This window comes from Trachemys scripta, chromosome 3, assembly GCF_013100865.1.
Source record: "Trachemys scripta elegans isolate TJP31775 chromosome 3, CAS_Tse_1.0, whole genome shotgun sequence".
Classification (NCBI taxonomy): Eukaryota; Metazoa; Chordata; order Testudines; family Emydidae; genus Trachemys; species Trachemys scripta.
In genome coordinates this window covers 181,617,889-181,640,125 of record NC_048300.1, presented here as the reverse complement: position 1 = coordinate 181,640,125, position 22,237 = coordinate 181,617,889, and the positions used below count along the sequence as shown (strand labels likewise).

At 41.6% G+C, this 22,237-nt stretch overlaps 1 long non-coding RNA gene across 1 annotated transcript; it reads left to right on the top strand.

Moving 5' to 3' along the window:
- Positions 1–10,442: 10,442 nt before the first annotated feature.
- On the top strand, positions 10,443–21,929 carry LOC117875326. Its single transcript, XR_004645250.1, has 4 exons — positions 10,443–14,217; positions 15,855–15,978; positions 17,481–17,578; positions 21,286–21,929. It is a non-coding gene; the product is annotated as an uncharacterized LOC117875326 (long non-coding RNA).
- The last annotated feature ends 308 nt before the right edge of the window (positions 21,930–22,237 follow it).

The window sequence follows — 22,237 nt, the reverse complement described above, 5'->3', positions numbered from 1 at the left end:
CAGAACAAGGAGCAATGGTCTCAAGTTGCAGTGGGGGAGGTCCAGGTTGGATATCAGGAAAAACTATTTCACTAGGAGGGTGGTGAAACACTGGAATGCGTTACCTAGGGAGGTGGTGGAGTCTCCTTCCTTGGAGGTTTTTAAGGCCCGGCTTGACAAAGCCCTGGCTGGGATGATTTAGCTGGGAATTGGTCCTGCTTTGAGCAGGGGGTTGGACTAGATGACCTCTTGAGGTCCCTTCCAACTCTGATATTCTATGATTCTATGATTCTAAGTCCCCCCACTAATGGAATAATTGGCAACACTTATAGGGTCAAGACCAGCAGATTTTGCTCCTCTCTCTAATTTCAAATGCTCTTGCCACCACCATGCCAAAACAATAGCTAATAAAAAGAGTAGGGCAAACAATGGAGCATAAGATCCCACTATAAAGCATCCTTGCAGCGATCTCATAAATTAAGCAGTTTTGAGCCAACTTGTGGTTTCGATGGAACTCCTGGTATATTGAGTATGTACAGTAGATGCCTTTTTCTAGGGAGCACAAGTCTTATCAATCAGAAAAGAGGCTCTGATCACACTAGATGACTAAAAGATCCCATGTAACTTCCCCCTGTAGTGAAAGTTATTAATCTGGGTACCTTGGCCATAACCATCCTGAGTGGTCATATTTCATCCAATGGTCTTTCCACTATAATTTCAACTAGAGAAGTTACTATTCACCTGATTGTTGCACAGTATTGCTGAATCTCCTCCCGCACTGGTTCAAATTAGTAACTCCACTGAAGTCAATGGAATTGTCCTGGTGTAAAACTGCTGTAAATGAAAGGAGAATCAGGTTGTGATTTGCAAAGTGCTCTGGGGTCCTTCAGGATGAAAGGCACTGTGAAGACATAAGATTTTGCTCAGAACAGGTGTCCTTCAGGCCTTTTGATTCTGCAGCCTTCTTTGCAAGAGGGAGATCCTTTCACAGGCACAACTCCCCTCCCAACAATCCCCAATCCCTCTATAATGTGGGTCTCAAGATTTTTCATTCGGAGGATCAGCAGGAAGGACTGTGAGGGTCACTGGTGAACTGTAGACCAAAGTTTGAGAATCTCTTATGGAAAATATTAAATCCTTTTCTTGTCACTCCTTCCCACAATCAGAGCTGTGGTTTTCAAAGCCCAGTTTACCTATTTTTTGTCTAATCCACCTGCATTCAGTGTCAATGGCTGAGGACCTTAACCTTTAAATTCAGATCTGAATGGCTTTCTAAAAGGTGTTCTAAAAGGTTTAATACAAGTTACAGGATTCAGTAACATTCATTTATATACCCTCTACTGAGTGAAATTTTATGGCCTGCAATATATAGGAGGTTAGACTAGATGATCATAATGGTCTCTTCTAGCCTTAAAACCTATCAATGAACATTTTATAGTTGGAATATTTGGAATGATAGTTCTTCCTGATTAGGCTACAGAAGTAGGAGTATTCCATCTCCTTTTTAGTGTCCAATTGCTGCCTCCAAAGTAAGGGTGGGATGATCTAGTTGGTCTTCCTAGTTACATGGACAATCAAATACCAGCTACCTATTGTAAAAACTCCCAGAGCTGCAAACAGTTGTGCTGTGATTATGGGCACCAGGCAAAGTTTCCAGTGCTGCAGTGTCATCCCTTTAAGTGCTGAATTTGGAAAAAGCGTAGAGAAAAATGGGTTTATGCCTACAGAATACAGCTTTTCTGTTTGAAATGGCTGATGGGTAGCAAAGCACCCAGGTACAGTTCCTGCCCTTTCATGAGCTGCTATACTCCTTGTTTTTTTAATATTGAGCTAGAACATTTCTGTTTGCTTGCACAGCTATACAAACTTTAAATAGGATGCCAGGTTGCTAGAGTGAAAACGTTTTGTAAAGGAAATAATCTATGGCAGTATTTCTCACTGTAGAATTCATCATATTTTCTTCATCTTTTCGCATTAAATAATTACATATTTTTTTCTTTTGCAGTGATCATAATGAACATGGTGAAAGTGAAAAATAAGCATTAGAGTATAGAGCTTGCCAATTTCCTTCCATTCCCATCTCACTCATAATTTGTTCCTTTAAGCTGATTCCAACAGCCACTCTCCCGGGTAGCAGAAATACTGTAACACTGATGTCTGTCGGCTACTTTTTTTTCTCCCCCCGTCCTTCAAGGATATAGCTTACTCCTCTTCTCCAAATGGCAAACTCTCTGAGGAACAGTCCCCTGCTTAACATGTCAAAATGTGAGTTCTGGCTGTCGATTGCTTGGGTTTTCATCCCTTGGGGTGTGAAGGTGCCAAAAATCAAAGCATAATTTTGCAGATGTTGAGATCCCGTTAGCCCCCTAGGTAGCAATGCTAAGCCACCAAGCCAGCTGGAATTATGGGCTTGTGCTAAGAATGTAGAAGTATGCATTTTTAGTTTTCAACCAACAATGACCGACCACTGGTAACTTCAACAAAGTCAGCCATTGCTCACTTTATTTTTGGAGAGTCGGTGGCTCTGTGGATTCCCCTGAGCTCCTCTTCTGCTCTAGCGCTGCTGTTTTAAAGATGCTGTTTAGAACTATAGAAATTTCTTTGGTGCCTTTCCAGCATATCTGCTACTCTTTAACGGAATACTGTACTTTGACAGCTGCTTTGGTTCATGGCAGAAAAATTAGAAGTTATTTCAGCAAACCATAATGTTGTCGGTTTCAAAATGTTTTTTACCTTGCTTCCAAGGGACGGAAGGGGGGAACCCTAGCTAAATTAAAACAAGAAGATGATGATGGGACAGTGAGCAGGCTCTATGCCATTCACCCTCATCGGCAAATAGACACTTGACAGGCTCTGAGAAACGGGGTGTGTGTGTGTGAGGGAGAGCTTAGACAGAGATATCAAGATATTTTGTATTGTAGCCTGCCAGAGAGATTTAAAAAAAATCTCTAAGAGGGTTAGTAAGCAAACGGTAGCAGCTGTTTCTTTTTTTATTTATCTTGGTTCTTTGGTTCAGTGCAAGATGTCTTTCTTGAATTATGGCAGTGAGGAAAACAGTTAAAATAGGTGAGATGTATTCTGAACTGCAGTGCACAGGCAACCCCATTCACTTCACTGTGGTTCCACATATACTGACGAGAGCAGAACTAGGCCCACAGTGTGGAACTGTGCTCGCTAAATTTGCAAAACACTATGCCCATGATGTGCATATTCTAAGTAGTTGGAAACAGGCACCCAGGATTTGTGTTCCGTACAATAAAATGACATTAAGATAGCTTAAGGTGGCATGTAAGTATTGTAAATTCAGAAAATGAAGAAGTCAGGGCTGGGTGCATCCTGCACATTCTGTCCCCTGTCCTGACTGTTTGCTCCAACCCCTTCCCACCCCCTCGCTCTCAGCCTCACTCTACATCTGCCCCTTATGTCCTCCTCCTTCCTCCGCTGCTCTGCACCCCAGCTTCCCCCTTTAATGTTCCCTCTCCCATCCTTGCCTTTCTGTTTACCAATCCCATCTCAATGAAACCCCCCCCAAAATTAAAAATAGACTATTTTGTGGCCCTAACCAGACATTTGCTGCCATCACACTGATCACTCTGCTTGTGTGCTACATTCCTTTCCCCTACCTGTCATTTGTCCTGTCTACTTAGGCCTGGTCTACACTATGGGGTTAGGTCGAATTTAACTGCATTAGGTCGATTTAAAAATGAATGCAGCCACACAACCAACTCCGTTCTGTTGACCTAAAGGGCTCTTAAAATCGACTTCTGTACTCCTCCCCGGCGAGGGGAGTAACACTAAAATCGACTTTGCTGGGTCAAATTTGGGGTAGTGCGGATGCAAATAGACGGTTTTGGCCTCCGGGAGCTATCCCAGAGTGCTCCATTGTGACCACTCTGGACAGCACATTGAACTCCGATGCACTAGCCAAGCACCCAGGAAAAGGCCTGGGAACTTTTGAATTTCATTTCCTGTTTGGTCAGCGTAGTGAACTCAGCAGCACAGGTGACCATGCAGTCCCCCCAGAATCGTAGAGCGTAGAATGTTTCTACGCTCCCCCTATCATCTCTGTCCCTGAGGTTATCGCAGATTAGAAGGCGAAAAAAACACACTCGCAATGACATGTTTTCCGAGCTCATGCAGTCCTCCTGCACTGATAGGGCACAGCTTAATGCATGGAGGCATTCAGTGGCAGAGGCCAGGAAAGAATTAAATGAGCGCAAAGAGCGGAGGCAGGACACGATGCTGAGGCTAATGGGGGAGCAAATGGATATGATGAAGCGTTGTTGGGGGAGCAAACAGACATGATGAAGCATCTGTTGGAGCTGCAGGAAAGCCAACAAGAGCACAGACCCCCACTGCATCCACTGTATAACCACCTACCCTCCTCCTCATGTTCTATAGCCTCCTCTCCCAGATGCCCAAGAATGCGGGGGGGGGAAGGGGAAAGGCAGGGGGAGAGGAGGAGGCAGAGGCTCTGTGCATCCAGCCACTCCACTCCAGAGGATGGCCCATGCAACAGAAGGCTGTCATTCAAACAGTTTGATTTTTAGTGTGGCTACAATAAGCAATTTGGCCGTGTCCTTCCCTCCTCCCCCACCCCACCCGGGCTACCTTGTCTGTTCTCTCATTTTTTTAAATTAATAAAGAAAGAATGCATGGTTTCAAAACAATAGTTACTTTATTTCGAAGGGGGGAGGGTGGTTGGCTTACAGAGAATTAAAATCAGCAAGGGGGTGGGTTTGCATCAAGGAGAAACACACACAACTGTCACACCAAAGCCTGGCCAGTCATGAAACTGGTTTTCAAAGCCTCTCTGATGCACAGCGTGCCCTGCTGTGCTCTTCTATTCGCCCTGGTGTCTGGCGCAAAACGATTGTTAGCCGTTGCTTTCACGGAGGGAGGGGTGACTGACGACATGTACCCAAAACCACCCATGACAATGTTTTTGCCCCATCAGGTATTGGGAGCTCAACCCAGAATTCTAATGGGCGGCGGAGACTGCGGGAACTGTGGGATAGCAACCCACAGTGCACTGCTCCATAAGTCGATGCTAGCCATGGTAGTGAGGACACACTCCGCTGACTTAATGCGCTTAGTGTGGACATATTCAATTGACTGTATAAAATCAATCTCTAAAAATCGACTTCTATAAAATTGACCTAATTTCGTAGTGTAGACATACCCTTAGATTGTAAACTCTTCATGGCAGGGGTTGTCCGGTATTCTGTGTTTGTACAGTGCCTAGCACAATGGGGTTCTCTTCCTGGTTGATCCCTAGGCACCAGCTGTAATAAACATGATCAATAATACAACTCTACCCTGTTGTGTGCATGCATTATGATACTGTCATTAGTTAAAAAATTACAGACTGTTTCTCTAAACTATGTTGTATGATACAAGATAAGATACATGTGTGTAGTACCATGCAATATTTTTTTTCTGGTATACTTAAGTTATTTTTTATTGATAATAGTCCATAATGGTACATCTTATTTTACTTACATTTTTATAAAGTCTTTTTCTCTCTGGGTATGTATTTTAATTAGTTAGACCTTGATTCTGTAAGTTAGACTATATGGGAAAACCCCTGAGCCCACATGAACTTCATTTAAGTTAATGGGCTTTTTTATGCAGGCGCATAGATCTGCCCATATGTTCTACCTTGCAGGATCACAGCCTGAATTAGCAGCCATGCATTTCCTTTTGCAACCAGGAGCACAGCTAGAGCTGGCTGGGTAATTTCTGTAGAAATGGTTTTCAATGGAGAATGTGACTTCTGCAAAATTAAAATTTTCCATGGGAAAAAAGAAGGCGATTTTGTTGAAAACTTTTCACTTTCCATTGGGAAGATCAAAATGGAATATTTTATTTCAAATTGGGTTGTCCAGAATCTAAACATTTTGGTTTGTCAAACTGACTCACAATGTTTAATTGCAGGTCAGTTTGGCATTAATCTATGTCCTTGTGAGCTGTGGTAGTGTGTCATGGGAGTTGTACTTTACATGCCTCATGCTTCCATTTTCCTCTATGGAGCAAGTACCCTGGCTAGACTACATATCCCATGATGCACAACGGAATGGTAAACCATAACAATGCATCATGGGTCTCACACAGCCATGGAGTATCATGAAAGGTGTAGTCCAGCTGTGGCATTCAGCCCATAGATGAGAATGGGGACAAGAAGCACCCAAAGTACAACCAAGCCAACATGACATATTTGAACATTTTAGAATTTAAATTTTTCTGAACTGTTGGTTCCATGAAAAATTTAAATATTTCAACTTTGTCTCTATTTGGGATGAAAACAAATTTGGATATATTGAAATTTACTGAGAGACAGAAATTCCCATTTTTGACTAGCTTTTAGCACAGCCCTTTTTAGTGTTTGTAAGGTATTGAGGTAGTTAACTATGAAATGTTAAAAATGCACACTAGATGCACACTTTGTTGGTCTCTGTATGACAGTATATATTACTATTAGTCTGTGTGTTTTAGTTAGTCTATAGGATATTATTTAAGTGCCACTTATGGTGAACTTTCCATATGTTTCCTTCATTCAGTGACTGGCACACATAGTGTATTGCCAACTGAAAAAAAATGATCTACAACCTTAAATATTTAGCATTCATCACATATTACTGAAATAGTATGTTATAAAGACTATCATAATACATGCACACAAGGGACATAATTAATATTACATATACAATCTTAACTCTTGCATTTCCTTTTCAAAATAAAAAAAGTGAACATTTGGAAACATTGAAATGTTTAGTTTCAACTTTGTTCAACACAGTACTTAATTTGTAACGAAATACGTGCTATGGCTCAAGCAATTAGGTGATGGGGCTCAAGCAATGTTTTTACATTAATAACTGATGCAGCCTTGGCGAGCCCTGGCACAAATAAAGCACTGGTTCAACATTAAACAGAGTCCTCCTGAACTCCCGTGATGTCTGATGAGAGTTGTAGTTTGAGTGCTTCGTGCTGCGATTCTCCATTGCTGGATGACATCTCCCATGAATCACATGGTTACTCAGCCAGAGGGGGGAGAGTAGTGCATCACAGGAGATATAGTTCAGTTGAGGAAGCTGACCTGTAGAAGAACATGGGGGCACAAAGCACCCAAACTACACCACCCACAATGAACTGAGGCAACTAAGATGGGCACACATTTAATTTTGAACGGACTTGAAATAAAATGTTTTGATTCAGTTTGACAGCCTGAATCAGTTGACCTGATCCCAAACTACATATTTTGCTTAAATTATCCTGAAGGTAAATTGAAAATTTTATGGAAAATTGATGTTTCCCAATGAAAAGTTTTGATGTTTGCTGAAACAAATTTTTTTTGATGGAATACCCCCAATTAGCTCTAATTATAATGCATAAACAAAAAAGGGCCAAATTAGGATTGCAAGAGCATCCTTAAATTGGGCTCTTTCTAATTTCAGAGCACTTGACTTTGCAACCAAAATACCATTTTTGGAGTAGTTTCTTTGGTATTTAATTCATAGGCTGTACTACATTACATTCTAAACCCATGAGACGGGCCATCACCCATTGGGCAGAGACCACCAAATTTATGGTCACATCTCTGACCATTGCTACATTTGAATCAAGGTTTCAATTTTATATCACTAGCAAGTGAAAATGAGGTGCAACTGATAATTTCTTAAGTGTGAAAAAGTATTTGGCTGGTTTTAGATGAGCCTCAATGTAGTTTTCTCGAAAAGGGAACTAGGGATTTTGTTTTCCTCACTGGAAGTAACTAGCTTATTGCATTTTACACCCAGGTGCTTGCTATAGGATCTGACACATAACCAGACCCTGGAAAACTATAAACCAATATAATTTATAGAAATAAACTGAGTGAGAATCATTATTTTTTATTGTACCACTTAATGTGCAGAAAAAGAATACTTTCCAGAACTATGGAATAAACATTCTGTTAGCCTTATTGGGTCCAAATGTTAGGGTTTAAATTATTTTAGTATGCAAACTTTCTTTCATATCTTGGCAGCAGTGATTTCCATTTTTATTCCTTTGGTATCCATAATCCTATTAGAATCAAAAACATATGCTTTGAGATCATTGGACAGGTCTCCCCCCCCCACCCTGATGTTTTAAAAATACACCAAAAAGGCTGACACTCAAGTAGCGAAAATAACAGGAATGGTGGAGGAGAAACTTATTTGGACCATCTAGGCTGAATGGGAAAACAGTTCAAAAGGTGCAGTTTGGTTTTCATGCTTTTGATTTGCAAGTCATTAAAGCTGCACAAGTCTCCAAGTCCCCTGCTGGCTGCCATTCGGAATCCAGCTTTCTTTCCAATAACAGGAGATGCTTGCACAAGAATCACAGATTTACAAAATAAAAACAGGCAGCAGGATTTCAGCTTTATAACATGTCTGGGGATGTAACACTTGCTGCCATCCATACATCTACAGGGCTGAAATGCTAAATCATTGCTGCAGTTTTATTAATAGATTTTTAATTGGTAGAACAATGACAAATCTCTTAATATGTGAGTCCAGCAGTTCAGTGAAATGCACCGTATATTCCACATAGTTGCTCTTTAGTTACAAGGTGTACAGAAGCTGATCAGGGCTTGATGGATTTAGTTTGAATGTCTCCTCCTAAGAATTCGAAACTTAACAGGGGAGAATAGACCAAACAATAAAGTAAAAATATTCTCATCACACCTATTTGATCACTAATATTGATTTTTAGTTAGTTGAATGTAGCACAGATTTTTCCGTGGCTGTGTAGTCAGCTGACTCTCAGCCCAGGCTCTTCCACAGTCTCTTGCCCATCTCTAGGCAATCTCACTGTTCCTGGCAGGAATTCAGATCACTCCCAGGGTCCCTTTGGAGTTCAATTACCTCTAGTCCATGGTGGTGCTCCCCAGGCCCTGCCACAGGATATTGGCTGGAAGCAGCTTTACAGGACTTGCAATAGCCGTCTGCCCCAAAACAAGGGGGAAAGAAAATGTTGGTCTCTACCCCAGGTTAGGCTCCCCTTCTAGTGGAGCTCATTGGGAGTCCCTAACAGCTTTTCCTCCTGGGCAAGCTTCCCCCTTTTCCTGTGGAGAGCTTCACCCTTGTTAAGTTCCCCTTCTCCAGGTTGAGTATGTTCTGCAGGTGCATCTAACTGGTGCTTCATGAATGCAGTTAGCCTTTCTGTCAGTGAGATGGGGGGAGGGTATGTTCCAACACATCCCTGCCCCAATACCAGAAAGGTTTTGTGCTGTAACATCTCCCCAGTCCAAAGCTCCTTGGGGAAAAAAATCTGTGTTTCTATGCTCTCTCCCTGCTTATTGCTGCACCTGGAATCTATAGGGCTGGAGCACAACTTCCTGCTTAAATATAGGATGGGATGCTCTTCTCCCCCAGAGTTCTGAGACAGCACAATTCCCAGGTGGATGTCGGAAGCATCTGTATAGAGCAGGGCTGGGCAAACTATGGCCCACAAGCCATTTTAAGCCGGCCCGCGATCTTCAGCCTGAGGGCGGGGTCGGGAGCCGCACCACACGGCTCCCGGAAGCAGCCGCATGGCCCAGCTCCAGCACTAGCAGGGTTGGGGGCTGCTCCATGCATAGGAGCCAGAGAAGGGACATGCCACTGCTTCTGGGAGCCGCTAGAGGTAAGCGCTGCTTGGAGTCTGCACCTCTGAGCCTCTCCCCACACTCCAACCCCCTGCCCCAGCCGTGATCCCCCTCCCGTTCTCCAAACCCCTTGATCCCAGCACAGAGCACCCTCCTGCACGCCAAACCTTTCATCCCTGGCCCCACCCCAGAGCCCGCATCCCCAGCTGGAACCTGCACCCCTTCCCACACTCCTGCCCCAGCCCTGATCCCCCTCCCGCCCTCCAAACCCCTCAGTCACAGCCCAGAGCACCCTCCTACACCCCAAACACCTCATCCCCAGCCCCACCCCAGAGCCCACACCCCCAACCTGAGCTCTCACCCCCTCTTGTACCCCAACCCCAATTTTGTGCACATTCATGGCCCACCATACAATTTCTATTCCCCAATGTGGCCCTCAGGCCAAAAAGTTTGCCCACCCCTGGTATAGAGGATAAATTCCCAGGTGAAGTGTAGGTTTCAGTCATCTCCCACCAGACCTCCTTGGGGTCTTTGCTTTTTAACAGATCAGTCAGGGGACCTGTGATTAATGCAAAGTTGGGGATGAAGTGGTAATAATATCCCAGCAGACACAGGAAGTAGTGTATCTGTCACCCAGTCCAGGACATGGGGTATGGATTTAATGCATGGACTTTGTCTGACACAGGTTTCACAAGGTCTCCTCCTATGTGATACCCTAAGTAAGTTACTTCTGTCACTTTGCTGGGTTAGATGTGAGGCCGGCCTCCTGTAGTGATATCAGTACTGCCTTTAGGTGCTGTAAGTAGTCTTCCCACTCATACGTAGAGATGACAATGTCATTAAGGTAAACTGTGGTGAATTGCTGAGAGCAGTTTCAAGGATTTGGCTGATAATGTGCTGGAAAATTGCTGCTGCCCCTTGCAGCCTGAACGGTATCGTTTTAAAACCCAAGAGGGTTGAGAATGTGGTCTCCTTCTGGGAGGATGGAGACAGGGCAATCTGCTAATAGCCCTTGGTTAGGTCCAGGGCTTTGAAGCGGAGCCTGGAGCTGGAGCGCAGAGCAGCTCCGGAGCAGTGGAGCTGCAGGTTTTTGCCTGGAGCTGGAGCGGAGCCGGAGCACAGCTCTAAAGCCCTGGACCTAACTTATGTCAATGGTATTGAGGTATTGTGATGGGCCCAACCACTCTAACAGCTCATCCACCATTGGCATTGGGTAGGTATCAAACTTCACAACGGTATTGACCTTGCAAAAGGCTATACAAAATTGGACTATTCCTCTTTGAGGACTAGGACTATAGGGCTCCTCCAATCATTGTTAGACTGCTCAATAACTCCCATTCTCAGCACTACCTGTACCTCTTCTCTTACTGTGTCCCACATCCTTTTAGGTAATGGTGAGGGATTCTCCCTAACCAGTTTCCCTAGTGCTGTTTCCAGATGATGTATTGTGTTTGTTCTCCCTGAACACTGAGCAAAGGCTCGGATCATTTGCACTAATTGGATCTTCTGATCTGGTGAAAGGACCTTGTTCAGCAGTATGAGTCCAGGTTTTTGGCAAGCAGCTACCTCGGGCCCTAGTTCAGGGCTCACCGGCCAAGGGTCTATAAGGAGAGCTTCCCAGGTCTTTCATGGCTTGGGAAAATTTACATGGTAGACCTTAGTCTTCTTCCTCCTGTCTGGTAGGTGGATCTCATAATCTGCCATGCCCTTTTGTCTAAGCAACTTGAATGGGCTCTGCTAGTGAGCCATCAGTTTGGACTCTGAGGATGGTAATAGCAACAGAACCCCGGCTCTTGGATGGAAAGTACATAAGCCTGCCTTTTGACTGTACCCTTGTTCTCCCCTCTGTTGAGCCCAGACGAGGGTCTCTTTTGCAAACATGCTCAATGTCTTAAGGTGTATAATGTACTGGGTTGTGTCGAGTGTATTTGCATCTTGCTCCTCCCAACCTTCCTGCACCCAAGATTCCCCAGGGCTGGTGCCAATAGAGCAGTGCAAAGGTGAGTGCAATAGCCATATGAGTATGATTAAGAACTGATTAGTGTTAAGAATAACTTTAACTTTGAATTTAATTAATTTCATTAGCGGGCTAATTAGTTTGAGATAAAATTCATTCTGTACTCAACGAATTAGTGCTGTACTTTTGGGGAAGACACACTGTATTTTTAAATCAAAGTTTTCAATGCAGAAGAAAAAGCTTTAACTATGAATTTGCAACTGGTACCCCCATAACAGATCTTATTTAATACAGGTGTAACATGGGTGATCACCTTCTCTCACACTGTACCACTCAGCCCTTCTTGTATGAGGTGGATTCCTGTCTGGCTGGCCCAAGAGCTTCTGCTCATTTCACATGAATCACTAAACAGCTATTGGATCACAGTGGCTTTCAGTCACTTGTGACTTGGCCCAGATTAGAAATGGTGATTCAGAGTTGAAACACTCTCAATTCTCTTACCATTTAATCCACTGTACCATCCAGATATCCTTCTATCGATGACTGCAGTGATTCTTGTGTTTTGAGAACAAGCCAAGATACTAACCTCTTATTTCATTGAAAGCATGTTGCCTCCGTTTGCCAAGATAGTGCAGAATCTAATGGTTTTACTGGATTAATCATTTATTCTAAATGTTCCGGTATCAGCATTTGTGAGAAATCCATTCTACCATGAGCTTGCTAAGGACTTGTCTGCACAGGACAGAAGTTATTCTGGAATAAGGTAGAGTGTGAATTTAAAATGCAATAGCTATTCTGGAATAACTTCCAGTGTGGACATTTTTATTTCATAAGTTTTTTGAATAGCTATTGTCAGTTTTCCTATATACAGAAGCCCTGAAATCCTACTTCTGGAGCATTTTGTCTGAAATGTATAGCTTGTATCTGATTAAGGTGCAAACAATTAAACATGTGTATAATTTCATTCGTGTGAGTAATCCTATTGGTTACATTGGATTAATCACTTGAGTAAATTTATACACATGCCATAAATGTTTTGCGGGTTTGGAACCTGATATTGCAAATTCCTTGGGGAAGGATCATGTTCTTCCTCTCTTGGTACAGCACCAAGCACACGCGTGCTCTGTAAATTAATAAATCTGCTGAGCGTCAACTGGCTGCCTCCAGACCCTGTAAATGTTGCCTGTTGTTTGTAGCCTCTATTATTTATTTGTTGATTAAACCAACCGAGTACAATTGTGGCTGTCTGAACTTATTGTGAACCAAGGTAGTTTGTCAAATAGACAGTTTTGTCTTACTATAAACTGAGGCCAATATTTTGAAAAATGGGTGCCAGAAAGCTATGCATCTAAAGCTGTATTTAGGCACTTAACTAAAATTGACATAATAGATAGTTGAATAAAACTCCCATAATTTTAAGAGGTGCTAAGTGCTTCTGTTATACATTGTTATATAACTTTAGGCATCTGAGTTTGAAAATATGCATTGTTTTCTTGCAAGTTTTGTTAAACAGTGAATTGAGGGCTAGCAAATTGAAGAGCCTTTCTGCATCATGGAGAATAACCCTAGCAAAAATAAATAGCTGTGAATACACATCTGATGAAGAGAAGGTAAATAACAATGATTTTTTTTCCAGAAAACATCTGTAGAAACAACAAAATTAAAACAAAAAATACTTTGCTGCAAAAGAACAACTTTTTCTTCTGGAGGACACAAGAATGTTTTTCATTAACATGAATCATGGGAAACATCGCAGCTTCATCTATTCAGGCCTGACATACGATTTCTATCAAGGGCACATTTCGTTTACCCTAGCCTTATTCAGCACTGCTCTTATGCAGCAGTCTCTGCCAGCTGTTTTTACTGCTGTTTGCTAGTAATTGATTGCTTTGTTCCTGGTCTGTGAAATAATGTCACTTAGTCCTTAAGCTTCTAGTGGGCTACTGGTTTCTTTCTTACCAAATATTAATTGTGCCAAAAAATAGAGAGAGGTCCCAAACAAACCCTAGATTTGAACTCCCCTGATTTTTGGTAAAGTTCAGACCCAGATCAGAGTTTTTCAGCTTTGCCTCAGCTCTGCGTATAGTACAGTATATCAACTATTCCATATCCTTTAACATAACACTAACTTACTAAAATGTCTGCTTCCTTATGTAGCAGCCACATGTTCTATTTTTATCTCACCAGTGAATACAAGAAGTTAAATTACCCACAGAAACAGTTCTCCCATTACTAATGGTCATGTGGCTCCAGGACCTGGGAGATCAAAAAGGGCAGAGTAAATGTCTGAAAATATCCCTGGGAACAGACAATAAATGGACAGATGTGTGCATTTCACATCAAACAAGTAGAGGAAGAAATAACTAGTAGACACAGTGGCTTTTAGAAAGCTTTTTATGTAAAAAACACTGCTTCTAAAATGAGGAGACATTCGCTTTATGGATTTCCAACATGTCTTACTTGAACCTGTGCATTGTGCCTCCAAAGGACAATTAGGTCTCTCAGACTTTGACAGGACTGCTGTGTGAGTAAACGCTCACCAACACGAGGAAGGGTTGAACAGTCTAGTCCACAATAAAGGACAAATTTCAATATCCTTTTAAGTTGATGGAATTTTTACCATTGACTGAAACGGGAACAGAATTTGGTCTTGAGGAAGAATTCAAGTGAAGGGGTAAGTCAAATGGATCTATATAAAGTTGGGGGGGGGGGGGTTGTACACTTTTTTCTTAACTGCATTCTATAGTGGGAATGTGCACATGTGTGTTTATTTATATTTAATAGCTGCTCATAAATGTGTAATGTAGGTGGTTGGCTTGCAGTTATAGAATGATCCAATATCACTGTCAGCATTCACATTTTTCATGATTTCCTCAACATTAACATATGGTTAATTTCTAGATAAATTCCATGACATAAACAAACAGCAAGGGGTCAGGAATTTATGGCTTGCTCGACTAAGGCCAGGTCTACACTAACAGTTAGGCTGACCAAGCTACATCGCTTAGGGGTGTGAAAATCTACAACCCTGAGCAACAATGTTAAGCTGACCTACACAGCAGTAGGTTGACAGAAGAGGAGGTGTATTAACAACATTGATGGGAGAACCCTTCCTGTCGCTGAAGTGAGTGTCCACATGGACGCATGAGGGCGGCACAGCTGAAGCTGTGATGCTTCAGAGCTTCTAGTGAAGACATAGCCTAAATGAGTGCTTTGGGTGAACGAATGAATTGTATCAGAAAATAAACTGTGTAAATGAAGAAAAAAAAGTGCTCCTCGTCGATTCATAGATTCCAAGGCAAAAAGGAATCTTTGTGATCATCTAGTCTGATGTCCTTGTATAAAACAGGCCATAGAACTTGCCCAAAGTAATTCGTAGACCATATTTTATAGAAAAACATCCAAACTTGATTTAAACATGGTCATCGAGAGAATTCACCATGGCCCTTTATAAATTGTTCCAATGGTTAATTACTCTCACTGTTAAAAATTTACCTTATTTCCAGTCTGAATTTGTTTAGCTTCAACTTCCAGCCATTAGACCATTTTATTCCTTTCACTGCTAGACTGAAGAAATCATTATTAAATATTAAAACCCATGTAGGTGTTTATAGACTCTGATCAAGCTACCCTGTTAACTTCTTGCTGTTAAATTAAATAGATAGACCCAAGGAGCTCAATTTCTGTAAGGCATGTTTTCTAATCCTTTAATTATTCTGTGTCTCTTCTCTGAATTCTCTCCAATTTATCAACATCCATCCAGCAGTGGTCACACCAGTGCCAAATACAGAGGCAAAATAAAAAAAACAACGAGGCATCCTTGTGTCACCTTAGAGACTAGCAAATTTATTTGGGCATAAGCTTTCGTGGGCTAAAATCCACTTCATCAGATGCGTGGAGTGAAAAATACAGTAAGCAGTATATATATTAGAGCACATGAAAAGATGGGAGTTTCCTTACCAAGTGGGGGGTCAGTGCTAATGAGGCCAATTCAATTAAGGCGGAAGTGGCCTATTCTCAACAGTTGACAAGAAAGTGTGAATATCAGCAGAGGGAAAATTACTTTTGGTAGTGACCCATCCACTCCCAGTCTTTATTCAGGCCTAATTTGATGGTATCCAGTTTGCAAATTAATTCCAGTTCTGCAGATTCTCGTTGAAGTCTGTTTCTGAAGTTTTTTTGTTGAAGAATTGCCACTTTAAAGTCTGTTATTGAGTGTCCAGGGAGATTGAAGTGCTCTCCTACTGGTTTTTGAATAATGAACGAATAAATAAATAAATAATAAAAATAATTTCTCTCCTCCTACTTTAGATTCCCCTGTTATGCATTCAAGGATTGCATTAGGTCTTTTGGCTACAGAATCATACTGGAAGCTTAGGTGATTATCCAAATCTTTTTCAGAGTTACTGCTTCCCAGAATAGAGTCCCCCAGCATGTAAGTATGGTCTATATTCTTTGTTCCTAGATGTATACATTTATATTTAGTCATATCAGTGACCTGTCCTTTTGATTATTTGCCACTCTCTCAATTGTTGTGTCATCTGTAAACTTTATCAGTGATGATTTTGTTTTCTTTCAGGTCATTAAATAGTGTAGAAACAAGAACTCTGTGAAACCCCACTAGAAACACACCCGTTTGATGATGATTCCCCATTTACAATTACATTTTGAGATCTATCAGTTAGCCAGCTTTTAATCCATTTAATGTGTGCTATGTTAATTTTGTAATCTTTCTAGTTTTTTAATCAAAATGTCATGTAGTATCAAGTCAAATGCTTTACAGAAGTCTAAATATATTGCCACACTATTACCTTTATCAACCAAACTTGCAATCTCATAAAAAAAAATATCAAGGTAGTTAGATAGAATCTGTTTTCCATAAACCCATGTGGTTTGCCATTAATTATATAACTCTTCTTTAATTTTTTATTATTCAAGGCCGTTCCATTATCTTGCTTGGTATTGATGTCAGACTCACAGGCCTAATTACTCTGGTCATCCAGTTTACCCTTTTTAAATATTGGTGCAACATTATCTTTCTTCTAGTCTTTGGGAATTTCCCTACTGTTCCAAGACTTATTGAAAATCAACATTAACAATCCAGTGAGCACCTCATCCAGCTCTTTTAAAACTCTTAGGTGCAAGTTATCTAGATCTGCTGATTTGAAAATGTTTGACATTAGTAGCTGTTCTTTAACATCCTCCTGAGGTACTAGTGGAGTGGAAAGAGTGCTGTCCTGTGATATGATTACCACATATTTTTTGTTTTTCAGAATAGAAATCTTTATTGAACTTTTTTGCTTTATTATTGATAATTCTACCACTTCTATCTAGTAGTGGACCAATACTATTGTTAGGATTATTTTTGTTTATAATATATTTAAATTCCTTCTTATTGTCCTTAGATTTCTACTTGTGTCCCTTTACTTCCCTTATCATTTTCTACAATTCCTAGCTTCTGATTTATATTCATTACTATCAATTTCCCCTTTCTTCCATTTGTTATTTTTTTTTTAATTTTTATATCTGCCTTCACTTCCCCTGTAAACCAGGTTGCTTTTTAACCAATATGGCCTTCTTCCTCGATTGTGGAATTGTGGTTTTTTGGGCATCTTGTAATTTGTTTTTACACAATTCCCAACTATCATTCACATTTTTCTGATTAAATTCTTCCTCACAGATTACTTGGATCATAATTGTTTTCAGCTTTAGGAAATTGGTCTTTTTAAAACATCAAGTATATATATCACGGTCTGCAGTTTATTCTGTTTGCATATTATAAATGTGATCAAATCATGATCAGTTGTGCCTAAGCTACCACTAACTTTCAGTTCTGTGATCAGTTCCTCTCTGTTTGTCAAAATGAGGTCTAATATAGAATTCTCCCGTGTCGGACAGAACATTTTTAATTAGGGAATTTTCATCTATAATGTTTAGAAATTCCAAGGACGTTTTAATACTGGCAGCATGAGACCTCCAGCATATGTCACTCCAACATCCCCATGACTACACAACTTTCCCCCCTACATATACAGGTAGGTGTATAAGGAGTCCGTCATTCTGTTCACCAGTGTGATTTGGTGCCGGAGAAGACACCAACTAATACCCCATCTTGTGCTTCATCTGTTAGGATATTGATCCATAAACACTCAATATCATTTCTTTCTGACTCAGAAACAGATACTGCCATTTTTAACATAGAGTGCTACTCTTTTTCCTCTTCCTAAATAGGTTATAACCATTTCAATCATGGGAATCATCCCACCAGATTTCAGGTTTCAGTGTTTACCTATTAGATCAAATTTATGCTCATAAATATGCAATTTCAATTCCTCTTCTTTGTTTTCCAGGCTCCTAGCATTGGTGTATAGGCAATTAAAGAATTTGTTCTCTTTATGTCCTTTAGTTCCTTGATTAATTTTGTTCTCAACATCTCGATTTTGTGCTGAGTGCCCACCGCTTCCCTTTATTTACCCTCTCCTTTTGTTGTTAGTTTAACACCCTCCTGACTATACTAGCCAGCCTGTCCATGAGAAGATTGATTCTCCTTCTACTGAGGTGGAGACCATCCAGACTATATAGCTCCCTCTCCCCGTAGAAAATGGACCAATGTTTCACAAAACCCTCCACCCTCTTTAAGTTGTATGCATTCAAACATGTTTCAGGGAAACTGAAAAGACTATGCAATATAGAAGATGCCCTAGAATTGACTTGAGGATACTTGTCCTTAAATATATTAGATATAATAGGCCTTGTAAAGCATCATTACTCCTGGTAATAATGGAAGGAAAGGAAACATTAAGCTACCTGCATATAAAACATTTTAGAGAGACAAGGTGGATGAGGTAATATCTTTTATTGGACCAACTTCTGTTGGTGAGAGAGACAAGCTTTCTTGAACTTACACAGAGCTCTCACCAACAGAAGTTGGTTCAATAAAATATATTACCTCACCCAACCTGTCTCTCTAATATCCTGGGACCAATACAGCTACAACCACACTGAATAAAACATTTTGACAGGTTTTTTTTTTTATTCCAGACAGTATAAATTATTTTATTAGGAGAAAAAAGATTGTATAGTTGAAAAATAGAACTTGTGACTTCCAATAAATGTGGGTATTAAATAATAAATCATCACAGCACATGATGTTTAGGGTAGTTATGCTAGTGTACTCTAATTGTTTAACAATCAAAACCAATAAGTGCACTTAATAGAGATCATTTGCTTTTCATTTGAGCCCAGAGAGAAACAGTTTAACAGCATTTGTAAATGTTAGTGAGAAGAGTCTATAAAGGATGCTGTCCATTTTGGCAATATTAATTGTAGAACTTTAACCTTTCTACAAAGAAAAGGATTGCGTCATCCATCCTTGCTCAGGTAGGAACCTCAATGAGAGCTTTGCCTGAGTAATGGCTCAAGAATCAGACTGGAATACTCTTTTGAAAGGTATAGTTGATGTCAAACAGTCTTGTTTTTCCCCAGCTCCAAAGCATGTACTGCCATACCCAGTCTTTTGCACAGAGGTCTATTTCTTTAACAGAGGTTAGCAAACAAACAGAAAGTCTTTTAACTCAATCCTGGGCCCTCCTTCCCTGGGGTCTCTAGCACTTTATCTCCTGGCAACTTCCTAGTCTCAGTCAGTTTTGCTCCTTTCTTGGAGCAACAGCCCCAGGACTGCTTCTCTGGGTCCCTGGCTCCTTACTGCAGGGACCCAGCTTAGTAGCTAACTCCACTCCAGCATGGGCCTTTTCTCCCCAAGGCACAGCCTTTCTCAGTCCTTCCTCAAGCTGCCCTCTAGTAGCTTTTATAGATCCAGGAGTAGCCTTGCCCTGTTATTTGGCTGGATTTGGGCTCATCTGCTCCGGTCCAGTGGAGCTGGGCTTAGTCTATCCACAGAGCCCAGCTACCCTGTGACAATCGATCATAGAATCATAGAGTTGTAGGGCTGGAAGGGTCCTCAAGAGGTCATCTAGTCCATCCGCGTGCGCTGAGGCAGGACCAAGGAAACCTAGACCATCCCTGACAGGTGTTTGGAAATTTTTAAGAACAACGTCTCTTGGTAACTTATTCCAATGCTTAACTCTCCTCAGAGTTAGAAATTTTCCCCAATATCTAACTTAAATTTCCCTTTCTGCTGATTAAGCCAATTACTTTGTGTCTTGCCTTCAGTGGACATGGAGAACAATTGATCATTGTTTTCTTTAGAACAGCCCTGAACATCTTTGAAAACTATTATTAAGTCCCCTTTCAGTCTTCTTTTCTCAAAATGAAACACGCCTAGTTTTTTTTCCCTCCTAGCTCAGGCTTTTATAAACCTATCATCGCTTTTGTAGCTCTCCTCTGGACTCCGATTTGTTCACATCTTTCCTAAAGTGTGACCCCCAAAACTGCACACAATACTCTAGGATTCAGCAGGGGGCAGCTATGAAGTCTGCCAGAGTTTGTACGGCCACCAGCACGGGAGCCACACCAGTGTTGAGTAGTGTGGGACAAGGTACCTCCCGTGTCTTACATATGCGGCTCTTTTTTATATACCCCAGGATAATATTAGTCTTTCTGCAGCTGAATCACACTATTGGTTTATATCCACTGTACACTCCCTCCCCTGCACCAGGATCCTTCTCTGCAGTACTACTTCCTAGCCATTTATTTCCCATTTTGTATTTGTGGATTTGATTTTTTCTTCCTAAATGTTCTTTGATCTTGTCTTTATTGAATTTTGTCTTGTTGATTTCAAACCCATTCTCCAATTTATCAAGGTCATTTTGAATTCTAATCCTGTCCTTCAGAGAGCTTGTAACCCCGTTCCCCAACATGGTGTCATCCACAAATTCTACAAGCATACTCTCCATTCCACTGTTCATTTTCCACTATGAAAATATTGCATACTGAAGGATACACCCGTGTGGGATCCCGCTAGGTACATTCTCCCAGCTGATGATATGATTTGCCCATTATCTGTCTTCTGGTCTGCTCAATGGGCAGCACAACAATGCACTGTCCTGGCTCAAGACACATTGCAATGCCATGGCTAGCCCTTTGAATATGTGTAAAAATAAGAATGTAAACATTTTACAACCAAGATAGTTGTTGTACTGGTTCAGATATCCGTTTGCATGAAATCTCCATATGCTAGCTGAGAATGTTGTCAATTGTCAGTCAAAGTGCCTCCCAATCCTATAAGCATATTCCAGCAAATTTCTGTTGCAGCAAAATCTCCAGGTGGTTCTTCAGGGTCACCAGCAATGCAAATCTGCTTGGTCCACCTTTTTTCAGCTGACTGAACCCCTCTATTCAGCAAAATGTAGAGAGGTGACCATTAGCAGAAACATCTCTCTAGCGTAGATTGCTGGGTCTCCTCCACAGTATGGAAAGCCACTTCTCTTTTCCATGCTGGAGCTTTGAAAACTGCTATGTTCTCCACATGTTGGCCAGTCTTGAGAGAAGAAATTGTAAACTAGAAAAATAGCTGGGGAAGGAATTACCCCACCTCTTGTTGAGACAGTGTGAACATTTTAAATTGTTAAAAGCAGTTTTCTTACCATTTTTAACTGCTGTTCCTTCCTCATGGGCTGTAAAAGTTGTCTTAGATGAAAAGATAGTGAGACAGTTAAATTCTTGGAATGCTGAAATGTATCAATATCGTGGCCTTCTACAGCAAAGTTATGTTACGTGGGAGTATTTCCAGGTTTGTCCCAAAGGCCCAAATATAATGCTTTCCTTCCATTTGAATTGGCAGGATCTACAGCTCCTGACAGTAAAACTATGCTGCCAAGAGGGCAGGCGCAGCACCCCAAACACCACAGAAGTAGATGGAGAAGGACTCTGGAAAAGCTGCTCATAGGGATGTACAGGAGAAACTCAGAGCAATTTGAATTCCATCAGGTAAGGAAGGAGCGGGCTCTTCAGCAGAAGGAGACACTTATGAACTGGTTCATGGACATGGAGATGTGCCATAGGGAACAGAAGCATCCCTTAATGGAGAGGTTCATCGAACTGGTGGCTGAAAGAGTGTGGTATCCTATCCACCTCCTGCTAAGGCCCCAGAGCCCGCCCACCTCCTCTGGCTTCTGTTCAGGGTGCTACCAAACTGGCGGATCCTGTTGCAGTGACCCACCCCTAACAGAGCAGAAGGAGAATGATGAGCTGGCGGGAGACCCAGAACACCACCATGGATAACCCATAACTCCCTTGCTGGAGAAGTCCCTGGTTCTCACCAAGAGTCCCTGGTTCTCAGTGTCCCCTGTCGTTCACCCCTTCTGATGAGGAGGGGAAGGAGATGGGTGCAAGTATGCTAAGCTGTGAGCAATGTTCTCAGTTGTTAACAGTGACTTTGGTAAACATATGTTATAGTTCTGAGGTAAGAATCCTCTCATTAAACCTTCTGCTTTTAATAATAGTAAAATAATAATAACTTTTAATAAATTTGCTTTAACTGTGTGTTGCTCTCTGGAGCCCAGGGAGATGATTGATGAACCCGGCAAGCTGAGTATCAGATACTGCCTCCTCAGCTGCCTGAGAACCTGCATGGCACATATAAAAAGCTCAGTGTTCTTCCGCTGAGCAGCTGGGGGTCTCAGGAGGAGAGGCATGCCATATTTCTCATTCTCCAGACGGAGTTGCTCGGGCCAGACCGGGGCTGGGGTGGCTCGGGCGGCTGGGGCTGCATGCTCGGGTTGGCCGGCTGGCCA